The sequence below is a fragment of the Uranotaenia lowii genome, chromosome 1, assembly GCF_029784155.1.
Source record: "Uranotaenia lowii strain MFRU-FL chromosome 1, ASM2978415v1, whole genome shotgun sequence".
NCBI classification, from domain to species: domain Eukaryota; kingdom Metazoa; phylum Arthropoda; class Insecta; order Diptera; family Culicidae; genus Uranotaenia; species Uranotaenia lowii.
Window position 1 is genome coordinate 50,054,588 of NC_073691.1, and position 21,511 is coordinate 50,076,098.

Below are 21,511 nucleotides of genomic sequence, written 5' to 3' on the forward strand. Positions count from 1 at the left end.
TTGGAAACTTTTTTCATCCACGTGTCGGGAAATTCATTACCTTTCACCATGTATTTAAATATGTCATAACACCAAACGATAGCATTTTGTAAACAACCGCCATGGAAGCCGAACGGAGAGATCAAATTGTGCACAGTTTACTTGAAAATCCATTGTTGTCGGCATCGAAGCTAGCTAAACAGCTTAAAATGCCCAGAAATACCGTATGGCGTGTTATCAAGCAGTACAAGGAAACATTGACGACGGCTCGGAAGCCGCATTCGAAGCGTCGGAGTGGAACTGTCGACCGGAAACTGCGTGGGAAAGTCATCAAGGCCGTCAAGAGGAATCCCAATCTTTCAGACCGCGATTTGGCCAATAAGTTCCAGGCCGCTCACAGTACGGTGCGACGAATTCGTCTCCGGGAAGGAATAAGGTCATTCCGAGCCAGCAAACAGCCAAATCGGACGCTGAAGCAGAACAATGTGGCCAGAATCCGTGCTCGAAAGCTGTACGACCAAGTGCTGACCAAGTTCGACGGATGTATTCTGATGGACGATGAGACCTACGTGAAGGCGGACTTTGGGCAAATCCCAGGTCAAAAATTTTATTTGACGACGGCTCGGGGGGTGTACCTGCAAAATTTAAGTTCGTGTTTGCGGATAAATTCGCCCGCAAGTACATGATTTGGCAGGGGATATGCAGTTGTGGACAGAAAACCAAAGTCTTTCTCACTGACAAGACAATGACATCAGAAGTCTACAAAAAGAGTGCCTACAGAAACGGATTCTGCCGTTTATTCGTGCCCACGACCGTCCAGTAATGTTTTGGCCGGACCTCGCAAGCTGCCATTACAGCAAAATGGAAATGGTACGCAACGAACGGGGTCAGCGTAATACCGAAGGACCTCAACCCCTCAAACTGCCCCCAGTTCCGGCCGATAGAGAAATACTGGGCAATCACGAAGCGGAGGCTTAAGGCAAAGGGAAAACTTGTTAGGAACATGACTCAAATGAAGAACTGGTGGAATCAAATCGCCAAAACGGTGGACGAAAAGGGTGTGCGCCGCCTAATGTGCCGTAATACGGGAAAAGTACGAGAATTTCTTCGAAACAGCAATGAATAATTTTTTTAATTTTTTTTTATGAAAGAGTAAAGAAAATGCTACATTTGTATGAAAAACAAATTATGAATTCGTTGATAAATGACTGAACTACACGCAATTGTTTGTGTTCCAATATTAAATGAAGCAGACTTTAAACGAGTAGAAGTGTAATCCAAGATGGCGGCTTCCAGTGAACTCTAATATTCTGCAAATGACTAAAAACCGAACGAAAGCTTTATATTAGTATTATTTGGTATTAGTTGATATTAGTTGAAAAGGTTAAACTAGAAGAACCAGATGCACGAACATTTTCTGTTGTCAATATCGAACGATGTTTTACTCAACATTGTTTTTACTTAGTAATACATTTTTTATCTTGTTTCTGATGCATTTAGCACTTTTCGTGTTTTGTTTAAAGTTTTGTTTTTTTTGTCATATTTGCTATTTATGTCATGATATTATGTCTATTATGCTATTATGTCTAAATTGTATTGGTCCTTTTCTAGCAAAAACTTTAAGGTAACGATGTTTCTGTTATTCGTTCGATTTAGGCCCATTTGCCAAAATCGGATGTTGCCAAAATCGAATGTTGCCAAAAACGAACGGGCTGTATTGTGATTGTTTAATGTGATTTTGAGTCACTTACAGCATTTCAGAGTAAAGCGATAAGAGAAATTCGACTACTACACGTTTAACCCTTTCACCCAATACCCATATTTTGGGGGTTTGATGCTATTTTCAATCATTTACAGCATTTTTGAGTTCAGCTGAACCGCCATCTTGGATTTCAAGATGGCGTTGAAAACGAAAAATTCGATTTCTTCTTGTTTAGCCCTTTCCCCCAATACCCATATAGTGGCGGTTTAGTGCGATTTTTTTGTCATTTACAGCATTTAAAATAGCGAAATTCAACTTCCACTCGTTAAGCCCTTTCACCCCATATCAATACCGTAGAGGTTTCATAAGATTTTAAGTCATTTGTAACATTTTAAAGTTCGGTGGAAGCCGCCATCTTGGATTTTAAGATGGCGTCAGATTACAAAATTCGACTTCTACTGGTTCATCTCTTTCAACTATACCCATATGGTAAGGGTTGTATGCGATTTTCAGTCATTTACAATATTGTCAAGTTGAGTGGTAGCCACCATCTTTGAATTTAAAATGGCAACGGAAAGCGAAATTCAACTTCTACTCGTTCATCACTTTCACCCAATCATCATATTATGAAGATTTCATGATATTTTTGTAATTTGAAAGTTTCAAAATAAAAGCGGAAGGGGATTAATGATAGCGTCAAGCTACAAATTTTTTTCCTACTATTTGCGCCCTTTCACTCAGTACTCATATTGTAGGGATATTATACCCCTTCCGGTAATTTGAAGTTTTCAATTATTTTCATACTTTTTTTTTATTTAAATTCAAAACCAACACACATAACTTACCAAAAATGTGTAAAAATGAGAATTCCAATTCAAATATGTGCTATCCATCCTGAGCGTGTCCTGTGTTGACATCTTGATCGAGAACTGTCACTAAGTTCTATGGCGGTTTAATAATCAAGCACTGGGTGCTATCTTAGAACATGCAAAACGAAGCATGGAGCAAACTTCTATTATAGTTTAAACAGAGCATTCATAACTCTTCCAAAAGAACTAAAACCGTATGTTTAATAAAACCTCTATGAGCGTTTTCAAAACTATCTGTAAACATACATATGGTCGATTCAAGAATATAAGCATTCTGCACGACCATATCGACCAGCATCATTGAAAGGTCATGGGCATTCGTGACTTGCATCCCTCTCTGAGACGCGTCGATGTTATCAATAGTTGGTACAACGAAATTTTTCAGTATCCACTCATTCGTAAAGTCAGTTGTGCTCCAGAATGAACCCTTGTCCGGTTCTTAATTGAAACTCCAAAGCAAATTTATTGTTCTGTCGATTTAAATTCAATTATATGCAAAAAAAACATTCAGTAAAAAAGAATAAGATTCAGAACAGTGTAACTCCAGAATATTTGAATCAGTTTAGCTCGTCATAGTAAAGCTTTTCTTGCTGCCACCCATATTTAGGAAGCTCTGAAAAGCTGCTGGCAAGATAGGAAAATACATTGGTCACATGGGAAAACCGAATACTCTGGAAAGTCTGTCTTCCAGAATGATTGTTGCTGCTGTGGCCTGGCGGTGCGATATTCCGTTGTTTGCGATTCGGCTTTGGCCATGTTGCGGGCTCTCTCCGGATACCTTCCATCCAATGATGCTGCGCCATTCACAGGATTCGAAATCGACTCCCGGTCGGATTACCGGCCATCAAGTGGAAGTAAATTGAAATCAACAACATGCATTGGCAATGTTTTGCGTGGGTGGACTCTTCCCATATCTATTTATGTGTGTACAGGCTGCTGCCTGCAGCCGGGTGAAATCTTTTACGTACACTCTGCTTCTACAAGTTCCATAGAAGACGGCAAGACGAATGTCCTCCGGGGAGAAATCCCTGATTCCCTGTTCCGAAGCCAAACGTCCTCCAGAACGAAAGTTGCTTTGTTTTAGACTTCTTCAACAACATCCAGGCGTAATTCGTGTGATTGTACCTTACTTGTGTTCGGGAAAGGTGTTTGCGCACCGATGCATGCCAAGAAATCTGACAGATTTATTTGAATCTTGATAAAAGATGTCGACAGCCTTCGGTTTGAGGCGTGCTACGCGTTCGGAATCGTTAGTTACGGATTAGCAGCAAGGCTAGTTGATATCAACCGGAGTCGATTCGAAGAAATAACCTTGCAGTGTTTGAGGGAACTTGGAACAAGATGTTACCATTCCATCCAATGGCTCCGGAAAGCTAGGATTCGATTTACACCCCTCGGGGCTACACTATCAGACGTATCACAATTTCACACATCAGGATTAACGAGGAATTACTCAGTCCCCGAGTACGTAAGAGAAACGCAAAGGCGTCAAACAAATAATTAAGGATTATATTAATGCATCTTTTACGGTCGTTTGTGACCGACATAATCAAAATCCAAACAGCCATCCGTCAAACGAAAAGGAAAGGAACGGGAAGGAGGCGACTCGGGATTGGACCTTCCGGTCAGAAAACAGTTGGTGGAAAAAATAAATATGCGAGGGAGTGTGTGATATCCTAATTTTCCCGGTTAGTTCCTGGTGGATGGGAAAAACTTTGCTGTGCTGCTATCGGAATCATAATTCATAACCATAAAAATGTCCAAACGTGGACTCCCAAGTCTGGGCGTTGACTTTTGTTTTATTTACCTTTTTGCCTTTGTGAGTGACTTTTATTGTTTTTGCTTTTTCTCACCAGGGCATCGTGTCACAGAGTGATTGTGAATGATTCGTATACGATATTTATTGCCACCGTAAATAAATACGTTTTTTGGGCGTTATTTGCAATCACATTTTTAGTTTGGAGCCGCTTTCAATAAAGGATGTTTTGTCATTCTTAAGCCTTAAAAAATTATGGTAATATCGGGTTTGAGGTTGAAGTCAAAATTGGTGGTCATTCTTCTCAAAGCTTAACAATTGTAAAAAAAATAGCAAAATAGCAAACCTTCTTTTCGAATTTTTTTAGAATTCTCAACTTTCTGTTCATTGCCGGAGAAATAACCGTTAAAAAACCAAGAAATGCGCTAAATTTAGTTCAAAAAATGGGACTTGGTTTTTTGCTATCTTCAAACTGAGTTTTGAGTTCAATTGACCGTGCAGCTACACGACAAATTTCGCCGCAACCCATTTCTTGTTCGTAAAATTTAGTAAACAGCTGGGGGAGGAAGTCTGAAATTTTCTGTATCGTTGTCTGTATCGTTTTTTTACTGTTCGGCAAAAAGTCAGCAATTGTTGAAAAGATTTGTAATCGTTCAAATTTTAACTTTAGATGATCAGTTTCGTGTAGCGAGTCATGTAACTCAGTTGTTTAGGTGCTAAATTTAGATTTAGCTAATTTTAGAACAACCAATCATCAAACCATTTTTATGAATCAGCTTCAAAACTTAAACGAAATTTGAGCGACTCATAACGCCTAATCATGCAAGAATTTATCAGAGCAAAACAAGATCTAATTAAATCATTGTTTTATGCAAATCAAGTGCTTTTCAGTATCAAACAAGTTTTACTAAAAATCACTAAATAAGAAAGTAAAATGTTGAACCTTTTGAACAGGTCGGTAGATTGATGAGAGAAATTTGACGTTTGAAATATTTTTTTTCTTTTTTTTCAGTCTTCCTCCCCCAGGTAAACAGGATGTGCGAACTGTCACCACAAAAGGGAATTACGTCATTGTGAATCGACCCATGATGATGACCATGGCCGTAGGAACGGGGGGGGGGGGGTTGGGGGGTTAAACCCCTCCTCCATGAGTGTCCAAAAAAGTAAGCAAGGTATTCTACTCTACACTCAAAATTTTAAATTCCTAATAAAATTATGACAATAGAGCAAAGATATTCAAGAGTAACTATCTGAACTTAAAACTAATAAAAAAAACCTCAAAAAACCATTTCAAGTTCAAAATTCTGCTACAGTTTTTTTTTAAATTTTCTAAATTGTTCATAGAATAAGGTTGTCAATTTTTTTCAGCTCGCATCCAGGCCAGACAATTCCCGGCTGTTTTATATAAAAACCTGGCAAAATACAGGTATTTGATTTCAATATTGTCAACCAAATCTAGGCAAAACCGGGCAATTTGGTAACACAACTTGTTTCCCTTTAAGTTTGATTCAAGAATGAGAATGAGAACAAACCCGGGCACAATCCGGACTTTTCCAATAAAATCTGGGCAACTGGGTCTGACTGGACTTTTCCCAAATTTTATATTAAATATCCGGGCCAATCCGGTTGGCAATTAGGCAACCTTATCAAAGAAATTCAGGTTTGAATATCAAATTTTAAATAAAACCCCTTTTGGAGGCTCTGGTTCCATGTTCTTAAAACCAAAATTTTATGTTTACATATTTTCGCATTTCTCATTTTGTTTCAAGCTTAGGATTCTTGATTTTCAGTTTGAATAATCATAAGAAATTAGGAATGAAAAGCTGCTTTGAAATCGTTGTTCGAATTCGGTTTTGCAATTCATGTAAAAATTGAATCATGTATTTCGGAAATTAAATGTATTTTCAATATTTTGATAATAGTTTTCCGAATATGGAAAAAGAAGAAATTTGTTTTCTATACAAAATTCGAAGTTCTTAAACTTTATTCGAACACAAAATATAAATATTTAAAGCTTCTAAGTGGCGATCCAAAATTGAAAATTCATCCTTCGAAATTCACATTTTGAATCGGATTCACAAAACAGATTTAAAATAAACAATTAAAATAATGAATTGAGATTAAACCAGCACTACAGAATTTAAGTAACAGATTCATGAATGAGGCTCATGGAATTCTGATCTGGAATTAATATTTGAAAATCATATTTTTTGTACATTTCGGAAATCGTATAGAAATTCGGAAACAGATTGAAAGTTCAATTTTTGAATTCAGGTTAAGAATTCAGGTTTAAAATTCAGAAAAACATTTAGCTTGTGAATGACTTTTTCAATCAACATAAAATTGCTGAGAAATCCGAGAGAACATAAACTTAAAATTTTGCTTGTCAATTTAATTTCCAGGTTTCAAAGTTTTTAAACAGAATAAGTTTGTACACACAATTCAGATGAAAATCACAAATGAAAAGTAGAATTTGAGTTAATTTTCTATGTTTTGATTCATGCATAATATCCCAAATTATATCATTTACACGATTTTTAGTATGGAATTGATTCTTTATGAAAAATATTTCCTATTTAAAAAACAGGTACGTGATCTTCACCTAAAAAATCTGCACATTTTTTTTCGGTATGTTGTTTAACATTATTGATATTGCTGCTTGTTTAAAGCCCTCCTAAATTTATTTCAAGTTCGCATCAAGCAATTTTTTTCTGGAAAATTTTATTTATTTTCATCAAATGTTAGAATCTTGGAATTTACAAAAGAGTTTGGAGAATTGGGCTTGTTTGATTTGAGTTTGTAATAAGCTTTTTTTCAAGAAATTGAAGGCTACCCCCCAGCAAACATTTAGAGAGGTATATCGCAGGAACAACAGATTGTATTAAACTTACCAAAATAGCATATAGCTACAAAAGTGGAGGCGATATATCTACAATGACAAGCCCCACAAAATGCAAAATAAACGATTTTTAGTAATTTAAGAACCGGCCAAAGGAAGAAAGGGAGAGATCGGATAGAGTTTCAATCGATGGACCGCCCATTTATCGTAAATCAGTCCACTCAAATCGTAAATGTCGAATTAACATATTTCCAACTTTTTGGAAACATATTTACGAATTGACTAAACTGCTATCCGACTCAACTATTTTTGGGCAAAGCTTGTCGCAAATGAATGGTAGAAAATCACTTAATACCAACTTGTTCACGATGGTTATTGAAAATGTCTTAATATTCGATTTGGATTATCATTTCTATTACGATTTCATGTTAGCTGGGCCTAACAAGAAAAATTTAACCATCTATGAAAGCAAATTTCATTTTTTGTTTCTTGAGGTTTCATTAAAAAAATAAGCTCACCCTTTAGGCTAAGGACAACTTTTCTAATGTTACTTTTCCAAGGTTGTATTAATGTCACTTTACGATCCTTGTGGCATTCGTGTCTTCTCTTAAATTACAATCTCATACAAAAACTTTTCATGAGTACTCAAAAATGAATGATCATATAGCTTCAAACATAATTTGTTTTAATTTTTTCGTGTGTTGTTAGACAAAAAATCATAGGTAAAAATTATTCACCAAATCCCCCATGAGTCGGTTCTTCCTACGGCCCTGATGGTGACAACAATATATCATAGTGCTGGCTGTTTATTCTGGGTGGTTAGCCCAGAATATGATAGAATTTAAGGAATAAATCAGAGTTGAGAACAGGTTATCGTTTTGTCAAAAATCAGTACATCGCGATGAAAAAAATCAGGATTTTTCAGGACACCATTAAATTGGTGAAAATAACATGCAGTTCTGCTTAAATTGCATAACTTGAGGCAAAATATAGGCGCTAAAGACGCCTCGAGCTATGCAACTGAATGCAACTGCGAGAATAACGTTGGCTGGCCTGCAATTTATATCGAAAAATATCATATAAATATCATTTGAACCGAAAATTATCATTGGTTAAACCAGTTAAACTGGTTTATGAAAGATTATTTTTTATGTTCTCATCATTTAACAATAAATTTAGTTATAATTTAGATATTTTTAAAAAATCAGGACAAATCAGGACATTTTAAGGGCCATTTTAAAAAAATCAGGACAATCTAAGCGTTTTTGAAAAATCAGGACGGCTTCGCGAAAATGAGGACAAACCCTGAAAAATCAGGGCACCTGGCACCACTGGTTGAGAATAACTTAGGATAAGCGACCAGATTGTAATTGCCATAGTTCTAGGCTAGCTTATAAGGACTTGACAAACTGAAATGAATAAACCATATCTCATTTTCAAACCAAATCGTCGTTTTTAAGTCATTGAGTTCAACACTAATAAAATTTGCAGTAAAACATCAAGACTTGGTTCGACCTATTCCACCATCATCTTATAAGCAGGAACTCTTCCAACGTTTCAAAATACAAAAATATTTGAGAATACACAGCTTGCTTAAGCGCGCAAAGGCTAGCTACTATATGTGAACTTTTCAATTGATTTTTGAAGGACAAATGTGTGGTTTTCTATTGACTACTAGCAGTAAAAGTTTCTCAAAGGTCAAAAAGGCCTTCAGATCCAAAGAGATTTATGTGCAAACTTTATCAATCCGAATTTAAAATGCCACACGAATGAAATCACTTTTTCAGGCTATGAAATTTATCAAAAACGAATGATGAGAAATCACTGAACAAGAAAAATTAAACGGAGGAGTTGATATTCAGTTTTTCATGGATATTTTAATAAGCCAAACAATGTCATGTTTTGCACCAAATTGCACAATTATTTTTCTGACAATAACACATTAGAATAGTTTAAAAGAATAAAAAATTTTTGAAAATGAGTGAAAAAGATTCTGAACTTTATTCTAAAGGGAAGAAATCACTGTAAATTTCTTTTTGATCTATAATTTTAAATCAATAATATTCACCGATAAAGTCACTTTCAATTTCCAAAAACCATATTCTGAAATTTTGGCGTCCTGAACTCGTATCATTTGCTAGATTTTACTTATCAGCACATGTTTTAGTGATATGATGTGTGAAAATCATGACATTGATCGATCTTAGGTTAAATCGATAACTGATTAACCAACAATCCTACAAAACTAATGAAAACTGAATTTGAATATTTATTATCCTCCATTTAATCGAGTATTAAATTTTTTCCTAGATATTAAAGATTGCCAAAGATGCCGAAGACCATTAAGTTGAAAAAAAAAAATCAAATGAAATTTACCTTACAGAAGAGCTGTTATCAAATTTTCTAAAACTAAAATTTTTCTAATGTTCAAAATGTAATAGATCGTTTCAAATCTAGATTCAACTTTTAAATTTTAAACAAAATTAACAGGCAACATGCAAATTATACATTCCAAGCACTTGCCTCCTGAGAGTCGAAATTTTCAAACGACTCCTACACCTCAAATTTGTTGGTCATATTGAAGGGAATGATTAAACGCTTTTGAAAATGTAAACTGTAAACATTTAATAAATTAAATTCGCTTCATATATTTCTTTTATTTATCAAGCTTTCAAAAATTTAAAAAAAAACTTACATAATTAAACAAGCACGCGCTAATTGCATCGAAAAATATGCTCATACGTTTATGGTCTTGTTTCTGTCCTGTTCTTTCACGTGGAAAAGGATTTTTTGATGAAACATCAATAAGTCACACAAACGCAACCAATTTGCAAATCTTAGCTTGTGGGGAATCGTGTGCCACCTATATTTTGGTGTTTTTAAACACATTCAGAACTAAAAATACGTTTTTTTGCAGCTGTTAATAATTCTTTTGCCAAATGAAGAGTAATGAACAATATTTTGTACATTCTATACTAGGAATTTTTCAGAAACGTTCACAAGCCAGGTTTTCGAAACTATTCGATCATACACAATTCTCTTTTTTAATTTCATCATCTGAATTTACTTGAAAACAACTTAATGAATTATGAAATTACAGTTTTCGGTCAGCTTATAAACTTTGCATGTTTTATTGGTCTATTTGGATTTGGTGACCCACAGTTCTCCAAGATTTTTCAAAATCCTACAAATAATTGCTTTTTTTAAACAGTCAGAACTCGGGGTAAATAACTTATTTAAAATGAAAAAATGCCTATGATTTTTAAGAAATATTGAAAACTATACCATTATTTTTTTTTCATGTTATCTTTTATAACCAACAAGTTATGGAGCATGGGAAAGTGGCCCATGATTCCGCACTCTCCCATATATTTAGCTATTTTATATGTGCATGAAATAAGTTTTTATTTTCAAGGAAACGCAAGATTCAAAAAAAAAACTTTCTCTTGCTCAAATCAAAAACCCTAGTCTACCAGATTCTTGAGCAAATTCAAAGCCTTTAACCATCGATGAAAGTTGATGTCCTTTTTTGTCACTTATTGCTCCAGTATACAAATATAGCTTACCGTTTTTAAGAATCTAGGACGTATTTTTACAAACTTTTTTTTTTTTTCATTCATGCATTGTTAAGGCAAAAACATCATTTAAAAAAATAAGTAGCCAAAACCCCCTTTGACCCGAAAACATCAAAAAAAATTAGGTCCTATCAAAGAATTTCAGACTATTCTTTAATGTCTTCTAGTTTATTCAGATCATGCCATGAATGTTAAGCTCTTAATGATAGGAAGCAATGTTTTAAAGACTATTCTTATGCATTTTTAATTTAATTTGCAGCCCGAGTAATCTTAAAAATCTTTGATGCCGAGAAAAAAAAAATTATTGGAATAAAGTTTTATAATTGTTATGACTTGAGCAAACCTTTTCACGAACCAACCTATGAATAATTCCTACATAAATAATCTTAATTTTTATTGATTAAATATTTGATCTATATCTTTAAGAACAATATTTCCCATTCAATATTGAAGTAATTCTACATAAATGCTATTCCCTTTAAATGAATTCAAGTTTCAAAATGATTTTAAGTTTTTAGAAATAAATTCCAACAAATTACCATGCATTGTTCGCTTAAAATTGCCTATGATTTTCTATACCAGAGTCTTATACCAGACAAAGCTTTCGCATTCATATTCTTGATTGAAATATATAAACTGTTCGCCAGTTAAGCAAAATCGTGACATAGGAATAAAATTCACGATTGAAAAACAAATGAAATTTTATTTTCTTCTTGGTAACCTCATTTGCAATCTGATTGAAATCGATCATGTCACAGTTGACTTGTACTGGAAGAACACGTGTGACTCGGTCGTGTTTCATATTCCTTTCTGTTGTCTACATTAAGGCGATTTTTTTTCCGACTGAATGGCTACGGTAGAGAGAGCTATGGCATTGACCAAATTGGAAGATGTAAAAGCAGATAAATGAAACAAGTGCTTGGAAAGTGAAGTAATAATAATATTTAAGTATTTTACAAACTTTAAAATCAGATGGATTGCTTGAAGTTAATATTTTCGAAAAGGTCGATCTCGCAAATGAATTTGGAAATCTGTAAATTGAATTTCGCTTATTTTTGGGTTTGAAATGAAAATATTGGTTTTAAATTCTCAAAATTTTATATTCAACTCTCTGTTCCTGTTTTTTTTATTTATTTTATTCCGATAGCCCAAAAACAGTCACGCTCGGTGTCGGTCGTAAAAACTAGGTCACACACATTTCGGAAACGGAATCAATTTAATTATCACACATTATTTCCCTGCTTACATCCTGCAGGAAAATCACACATGTCCAGTCCCTATCAGCGAACCTTTTCGATTTGGGAAAAGAAATCATAATGATTTTCAGGAAAAACGGCTGTAACTTGGTCAGTTCAAATCGTACTACGCCACGGTGATGAGGCAAGTGTTAAAGTCGTAAAACTCACCGATAAAGGGAAAGAAAATCAAATTTAGGATCCTTTCGTATGTTTTTTTCTAAGCTGTCAGGAAGCAGAAAAATTTGGTGGCAACAAGCTTGTCGAAAGTGTGGCGGAACATGCGGAAATTGTGTGTTTATTACCTTCGGATGGCGAAAATGAAAGATTTCTCACTTGTTTATTTTTTTTTTGGGCTCCCACCCAAATGTTCCACATGTGAAGGCTGTCGGATAACACATATGGTTGGACTTGAATTGATCTTAAATCAGGGACGTTTTACGATCTTGGCAACACGCGATGTTTCGTGATTGGAAAAGTAATTTAAGTTTTTTTTGCTAGCCTTAAATTTAATGTCTTACTTCAATGTGCGTGTTAGGTGTGTACTTTAGGGTGTTTAGCAATTGGATTTGGAGCGAATGTTCATTGAGTTTTGAGAGAGGAGGGTTGAATTTGTCACTCACTTCTTCACTTCTTCACTTCTTCACTTCTTCACTTCTTCACTTCTCCACTTCTTCACTTCTTCACTTCTTCACTTCTTCACTTCTTCACTTCTTCACTTCTTCACTTCTTCACTTCTTCACTTCTTCACTTCTTCACTTCTTCACTTCTTCACTTCTTCACTTCTTCACTTCTTCACTTCTTCACTTCTTCACTTCTTCACTTCTTCACTTCTTCACTTCTTCACTTCTTCACTTCTTCACTTCTTCACTTCTTCACTTCTTCACTTCTTCACTTCTTCACTTCTTCACTTCTTCACTTCTTCACTTCTTCACTTCTTCACTTCTTCACTTCTTCACTTCTTCACTTCTTCACTTCTTCACTTCTTCACTTCTTCACTTCTTCACTTCTTCACTTCTTCACTTCTTCACTTCTTCACTTCTTCACTTCTTCACTTCTTCACTTCTTCACTTCTTCACTTCTTCACTTCTTCACTTCTTCACTTCTTCACTTCTTCACTTCTTCATTTCTTCATTTCTTCACTTCTTCACTTCTTCACTTCTTCACTTCTTCACTTCTTCATTTCTTCACTTCTTCACTTCTTCAATTCTTCACTTCTTCACTTCTTCACTTCTCCTCTTGGGACAAATTGAAGATTTTCTCTTAACTACAATTTCAAACGCTAAGTTCCATAAACCGATTCAAAAATGACCAGCGCACAACTTTTACGATTCCTACACATGTTTCCCTTCTTTTTCGTTGAAGCAACAAACGGTCAACCCAACAATCCGAGTCAACATCAACAGCAAAAAAAAAGGACACATCACTTGAACGGGAGACATCAACTTTGTAACTTCGAAACATATTTGCTTCCCTGATTTGGACTGGCAGATGTAGAGAAACAAACGAAAAAAAACAAGTGGTGTACAACAAAATAAGCTATACGTTCCTACTTATGATAATAAAACCTAACTTTACCATACACGGATGGTTCCCGTTTTATGACTCAACTCTTTACTCTAGAGCTACATCAAAGTGACTCCATGAAGTCCGTGGGACAAAGTTCTGGACTCTGGTGAGGAGTAAGTTTCGATGTTTTTACCCAAAGGTACACTTTAGTCACGATTTCAAGCACAGTTGTGTATTCAATACAAGGAAGGATAATATGATAAGGGAAACTTTCTAGCTGTTCCGACTCTTCTATAGCATAAAATATTAGTTTAACATGACCAGTATTTGAACCATTTTCCCCTTTTCATTCAAAATGTTTAAAAATGGAAAATCAAAATGGCACGCTTTAAAAAATAAAACTCTAAATTATTTTGAACCCCATAAAAAAGGGGAAAATGGGAAAATAGACAACTTTAGGCAAATTGGGATATAACATTAAAGTTCATTATAATTTTTGCCAATATGCACATTCGAAAACATTGTAAATGTACAGCCAATATTTATATAGGGTGTCTTATTATGTCTTGGCACGATTTTAAACGAACAGTATAAGCTCAATGTGAGAGCATTTTAATTTCACTTCTATATTCAAATTTTCTTTGCCTGATTCATAAGTGCAAGCATAAGTTCTGTGTATAAAATAAAAAGATGATCGTTCTCAGTGAATCGAAACGGGAAAGTTCAATATCCAAAAAGCTTCTAAGGATTTGTGAGGAATATACATATGTTGTGATATCAAATAAAACAGAGTACTCTTTGTATCGGAAACTAATAATACAATCACATTTTTCTCGTCAAGTCATGATTAGAGATCTGGTTACAATAGTGATTGATATATGCTTGTGTTATCCATCCGTCATATTGGCAACACTAATGATTTCCAATCTGTTTAGCTGGCAACAATTCCAATGAACACTACGAATTCGGTCTACGTCAATTCGAGAACAATAGCAAATTGACCTTGTTGTGGCGGACCATTTCGGAGGAACAGAAAAAAACACTTGTTGTTTCGCGAACAGCTTGCCAGAAAGAGGAATTTTATTTCGTCATTATTTAAAATTACAGCTTTTCCCGCGAATTTAAACAATAAAAAAAAATACAATAAAACTAACATCTTGGCAACATTATAGCGGCGGTTGAATTGTTCCGTTTGATAGTATACTTTCAGGCGTTTGAGAAGTATATCAGGGTGACCAATAGTCGTGAGATCGATCAAACATTCTCTCTCACTTGCGGCTCTCTGCGTTTACATTTCCCACTCGGTTCGTTAGTCCGGATCAATCGCCTTAGTGATCAATTCGCACGTTCAGTAACTCGAACAGCTTGCGATGCTGTTCCTTGGGAAGCCCCTTGGTGAATGCATCGGCAGGTTGGTCCTCCGAACGGATGTGTTTGATTTGGACCTTCCGAAGCTTGGCCAGCTCGCGAATGAACATGTCCAAATGCTTCAGCCGTTGATGGCTCCTAGGTTCTCCTGTGAATTTAATATTGTTTTCTATGATAAGAAAAGAGTCGGTGTTACAAACACCTAGTTCGCCAAGGAAGTTTGTTAACCACACTACTTCCTTTATTGCCATACAGAGTAAAACTAGTTAAGCTTCTAAAGATGACCGTCTGTTGACGTTTCGTTTCCCACAAAACCAGATTACCGAATACCTTGACTTTCTGTCAGCGACATCGTTTGTGAAGTCTGCATCGGCGTATCTGTTGTGCAGCACTTGGGCAGTGGAAAGGAGGGACTTGTCTAGTTGGTGGTAGTACTATTAGAATACTTTATTTCTATCTAATTCTCTACCTTTAATACTAAACCATTTCCATGGTTACGATTACTTATTGTTTATTCATTATAAACAAACATCATGCGTATGTTGCTATTCATCTCATCGATTGCTTCGATGAGACGAATCTTAACAATGTCCCATTAAATTAGGGTTATTTATCCCCTTAGTGTAGACCAGCTTTGTCTCCGTCGTACCCCGCAGATATCGTAAAATCCGCTTTAGTCTCGCTCAATGTGCATCGGAAGTATCAAGTATTCATAAATACCTCCGTTCCTGTAAGTGTTACCGTTGCTTGCGATCAGATTCCAATTGTATGCCTTACAGTTGCCGTTCCGAGGTTCACTTATGCCGAGAGTTTTATTTTAGCAGGTAGATATGCACTTTATTTTTGTTGTTGATATTCGCTTGGAAAAAGATGATTCGATCCAACAATCCAGTGCTGCCACTGTTTGTAGATTGAACAAGATCATTTTGAATTCTATCTCTACTGTGCGTGAAGACTTGTTGTTTAACCTGTGGCCATTGTTTGCGAAACCCGCAAAGATAAGTCTCTTTTTCTTTAGATCCAATTTCTGCCTATTCTCTTTAGGTACTCGTGCATACGCATTGCAGCCAAAAAGTCCGGCTTCTTGTCAAACCACATTTCGAATGGCGTCTCGTTATCTACAAGAGCTCGTATCGGCGATTGATTTGTGAGATAAACAGAACACAGCTTCTCCCTATAACGATTTCGAAGATCGCATTTGTAGAGCATTGCTCGTACTTTCTCTATCAACCTTCTGTTGATTTTTCCGCTCATGTCATTTTGCAGAGGAGTATACGGTACTGTTGAAACCAAAATTCTTTAAACACTCGTCCAACGTACTCACGACCATTATCGCATCTCAGCTTAGCAATCTGTTGATTAAAACGAGCCGTTGCCATCGCTTAAAACTCCGCGAACTTCTAAAAAACATCGATGTTCCGTATCGTTAGGTAGATTACTTTGAATTGTGAGTAGTCATCCGTGAACTTTACGAAATATCGATGACATGAAACGTGGTTCTTCCATGTATCCGCAAACGTCAGAGTACACTAATTCAAGTGGCCTACTCGACTTCGGTATTTGCAGACTCTTGAACGTTTTGCTTGACTGTTGTCTAGCTAAACATCTTTCGCAAACTTCGTTTTTGTTGGAAGTCTCGACGCAAAAATCTACTACTTCTACCATCATCTGTGCCATAAGTGTTGGAGTTTTCAATATCTGAAAACAATTCCAGGGAATACAAGCCATCAATTACTGGCCCTTGAGAAATGACCTCCTCCAAGTCTGTTATTGTGACCTTATCATCAGAAAACATGATTCTTTTTCCCTTTGTGGAAGCCTTTCTAATCGAAAAGAGATTTGTCGCTGGTTCAGGAATAATAAGAATTTTTTTAAATAGCTTTATTATACAGATTTTCAGCTTTCAGCTGGTATGATTTAGCGGAATAATAAGAACATTAATCAGTTTAATTTTCTTTATTTAAACATTAACCAAGGTTTTTAACGGTGCTGTGCCTTTTTATTAGCCTTTATTAACTCACCAGTCTTGGCTGTGGACAGCTCGATCGGTGTGCCCAGCTTCAGAGTGTCCTCCACCAATCTTTCGTCACAGACCGCTGCGGAATCCACCACGAAACGAACACCTTATGCCAATCGTAGTGACCTTGGTGGGAACCTTTGCCAGACCGAAGACCTTTTTTCGGGTTCCACCAACCTGCGGAGGAGCCTACCTCAGAATTCCGCCAGCCTACGGAGGTGCGACCTACGATGTTGTGCTTGCCTTCGAGATTCTGCTCAGCTGCCATCGTAACTTCCAGCTGCTTGTGACCTGCACCAGCTGCCTCGCCAGGAATGTCGACGACGATCTAAATAGTCTCTTCTCCGCGTTGGGCAGCTGCACTTGAGGGACCAAGAGTGCTCACCGCCCGTACGCACGCCTCTTCTGAATGCATGCGCTTCACGTGGGTGAAAATTGCGTGAGCGCTCTCTTTGTCACGCCTGCACCCGTTCTTCTTGGCCGCCTTCAGCTTGGGAAAGCGTGACTTGAAATTCTCCTTCTTGCCGCACCCTAAGCTCCAACTGTCTCCTTTCTTCGGCGCAGTCTGCAAAGCGTGGTTTGCTACCACTGGCTCATCTCGATGTTGGCTTAATGACGTGCTGGTGTTTTGGAGAAGCTCGGAATTTAGGAACAACCGCTTGATGTCGAAGATTGACCTTGAGTTCAGCTCCTCTGGCAGCAGCACCCTAGATTTTGCTTTAACCTGGTAGTATTGCTAGTTGCAACGAGTGTACCTTCTCGCTTCTGCTCAGATTTGCTCCCATCCGATCCATCTCTCATAAGATAACATAAAAAAGTGACGACAATGAGTCAAACTTCTTCATAGAAAGATTGTTCAGTCACCCTTACATACCCTTTTCAAGATAGGAGTCGCAGAGTATGTCCATGGCGTCTGACCCAAACTGACCCAAAAAATTTGTTCAGGACATCTTTGTTGATGGCCATCACAAGCCCGTCCATCGCAGCGACCGCATGTTCCATCCACCTCTGGAACCTTACAGCTCTGGTTACTTCCTCCTAAATGCTCTTCAACGGCAGCGAGTCCACCTCCTCCGTCTGAATTCAGAGAGCTTCAGCCTGGTCAGACGCATCTTCCAGGCTCCGAAGATCTCCGCTCGACCGTCGAACAGCAGTTATTTCGAGAACCAGGCTGCCGTGTGCGGTAGCGCCAAACCAGCCTCGGCCTAAGGTTAATGCTGGCCTCCAAGGGTCGGTTAACCGCCAACAGCTGGTTGACCTTAAGCCATCGCAATGCATAAATCAATTTTATATGAAAACTGAAACAAAGCTACAGCTAGTTAACTACCGGGTTCATAATTGGTTGTGAAATCGAATATAGCAGAGTACTATTTGTATCGGAAACTGATAATACAATCACATTTATTCTCGTCCAGTAATGTTTAGAGATCAGGTTACAATACTGATTCAAATATGCATGCATTATCCGTCATATTGGCAACACTTCACTAATGATTTCCAACCTATTCAACTAGCAACAATTCTAGTGTGCACTACGATTTCAATCTTTGTCGATTCCAGAATACTAGTGAATTGACGTTCTCTTTCACTAGCTACTTTCTGTTATTGTTTATATTTGCCTCGCGGTTCGTCAGTTCGGATCAATCGCCGCGGTGAAACGTTCTGTCGTCGCGAGTATCATTCAACAATATAAAATCGATTGTACCACTACCGTCAAGCGATGAAGCTGTTCAAGATTGTTCGGAAAATGACTTTTTTAGTGCGACGTCAAGTATTCGGGGAATTCAAAGAAATTCTGAAAAATCCTGGTTTTTATCAACGAAAAATCAAGTCTCTATTTCATCTAGAAATATTTCGAAGTGCAAAGCTTGGGTGAATGATGAGGACATCATCAAACACGAATTTTTATGATGATCCGAACTTGTTGAGGATTCCCTCAGTCTATCGGAAGTTATGGAAGAGGCTACAAAATTTGCTGTTTTTCGTACTAAAGCTGGAAATCGTTTCCGGGAAATATTCGGTCCAAGAATGTCTTTCTATTTTGCACCTTGCTCTGTTCAATCAAAGGGATGTCCGTGATAGAGATGCTCGTTCTACACTATCGTGGTCGTCGTTTGCTGCAACTGGAAGCTCTCAAAGCCAAAGCGAGCACATAGTCGATTGCTCCGGTTTGCTGCTACACAGCAAAAAATAAATAAATTCACATGCAACGTAATTGCATAAACGATGCGAACATTTGAAACAATAAGTTTTGGCTGCCATAAATTTGCATCGAAAAGCATTTAAAATTAAAAGGAATCAGAAAGATTTTATTTTCAGTGTGGTTCGATGTTTATTTTACATCGCCACGCTTAAAATTACATCGCCTCGCTATATTCGCTCAGCTGTCCTGTCACCTTCACATCAACACAACAAAAACAAAATTAAAAAAATAACTCGCATTCCACCTACTGCAGTGAATTCGGCCGTGTCTCTAGGAATGAAATCACCAATGTATCCGAAAATTGTTTTAGAAATGCAGGAAAGGTTCATCACAGTTATTCAGCTTTTGTGTAAGTATTTTGATAGTTTTTTGCTACACTTATCACTTATATTTTAACATCCATTTTAGGAGAAACAGGACATGATGCGCTGGCAGTACAGCAAGATGACCAAATTCGACCGGGCCCGAGGCCAATCTCCTCGGACTAAGTCTGTCATCTCCCCTACAAGGCCTAGCAGGTCTTCTTGATCTGGGTGCGCCGGAAGTCATAAGCAAACCGAAGAGCGATGCAGTCTATCTGAAGAAGCCGATTCCGTGCCTGCTATTGACTTGGGGCTCCCGGGAGCTGAGCTTCATCTTCCAAGATGCCACCTTCAAGAACTAAGATGAGATCATGGTAAATATAGTGTACAATAGCATCCGACGTAGACCCAAGGTCAATGGATAGTCAGTGCAATTTAAAAGGACCGTGAGTTGTGCGGTCTGGACTCTGCCGGCAAGAGCGGAAGCGACCTTGGAAAAAGCTATCCCAACGGACTGGCATCGTCTTAACCATCCGCACATGATATGTTCCCGTGAGGCAGCCGGCCATGGTCGCTGGTTTCTCCTTAGGATTCAATGATAGGGCAACAGTTTTTACTGGAAATTGATGTTTTTTTTTTCTAAAGAATCTTAAAATTGGAAGAAACAGAATGTATAGAAACTTATGTTCATTGTATCCGTTCATTCCGTTGTCTAAATAAAAAAAGTGAGAATGAATTTCAAGTCGCTATTTTTACATTCAAAGAGACACCAACTTACAAAACAAGAAACAAAAAATAAATGTAAATTTAAATTAATTCGTTTTCATCAGTAATTGTAATTTCACAACTAGTGATGTAAATTCAAAAACAGAACCTAAATTTGCGTAAAAAGCGATGGTCCAATAATTTGCATCGTATTCGATGTAAATTTACCCGATTGAATTTTTGCTGTGTACTTACGGTCATATGAAGAAGCAATCAGTGCTGCTAAAGGTTTCGAGTAGACCAGTCACACAGGAACGTGTTGCTCTGTTGAAATCAAATCTTATAATTTTAATTTCTCTTGGTACATTTTTGTACCTGAAAATGATCGCCATGTGCTCGCTAGGCTAAAATCCCGAAACGCTGGGTGGTGATAGAGAAACAACAGAGAGATCAATAGTGAGCGAAGAACACGTGCGAGATGTACATCGATAACTTCCCAAGCAACCAAAAGTCTCATAAAACAGGTACAAAAACGCTAACTCAGCCCCATCATTGATATGAAGTACGTTCTATGGAGCTCAAAATTTAAGTTCTTATCGATACTGTCAAGTTCCAAAACAAGTCTTAATGATCTTCTATCCAGCCTTTTTATTCAGCTTCCAAAAAATCGCAAAATGAACAAAAAATCTCTCTATAACTCAACTGCACCCTTGGCTTCGGTTCATATCATCTTCTTTTGATTATTTACTATGTTCTGTACATGGTGCCGCCATGATGCCACGCGCCGGATTCAAACTCGACAAATTGCTCAATTGCTTCTTTCCTACATTTCCTACATATATCGCATCAGAATTATTTACCAAATTACTTATCGACAAAAAAACTTGCCCGGCTTCGGGATCGAACGCCGACCTTCGTGGTGAGAATCGAACACGCTACCACAAGACCACGCCTAGATGTTGTTCTAACTGAAACTAACACTCGAATTGGTGATGCACTTTTTGTGACTTACCAAATCCCGTTTTGAGCACTTTTGTGCCCTTTATGTGACTTAAGTCCCGTATAACGTACGTATGCACCACTTTTGCAACTTTCAAGTTCGTTAATGAGTACATATAGATCACTCATGGGAATTGGGCAAAATAAGTCACAAACAAAGTACATATTGAACACTTTTGCAACTTTCAAGTTCATTAATAAGTACATAAAGCTCACTAAAGGGAATTGGCAGTTGAATCTCTTTGTCAGCCAATATGTAACTTTTAATGCCTTCTTTCAAGTAAATATGTGACTTTTGGTTGCTTGGGTTGATTTAAAGTCTCTGAAAAAAAAGATAAAAATATACATCCATAGAAGATCCAGCTTATGACCGAAGGAGCTTGACCTGTACTCATATTGTAGCCTATTTCGTCACGTTCACCGTAGTGTAATTGGCTAACGCGCCGTAGTACT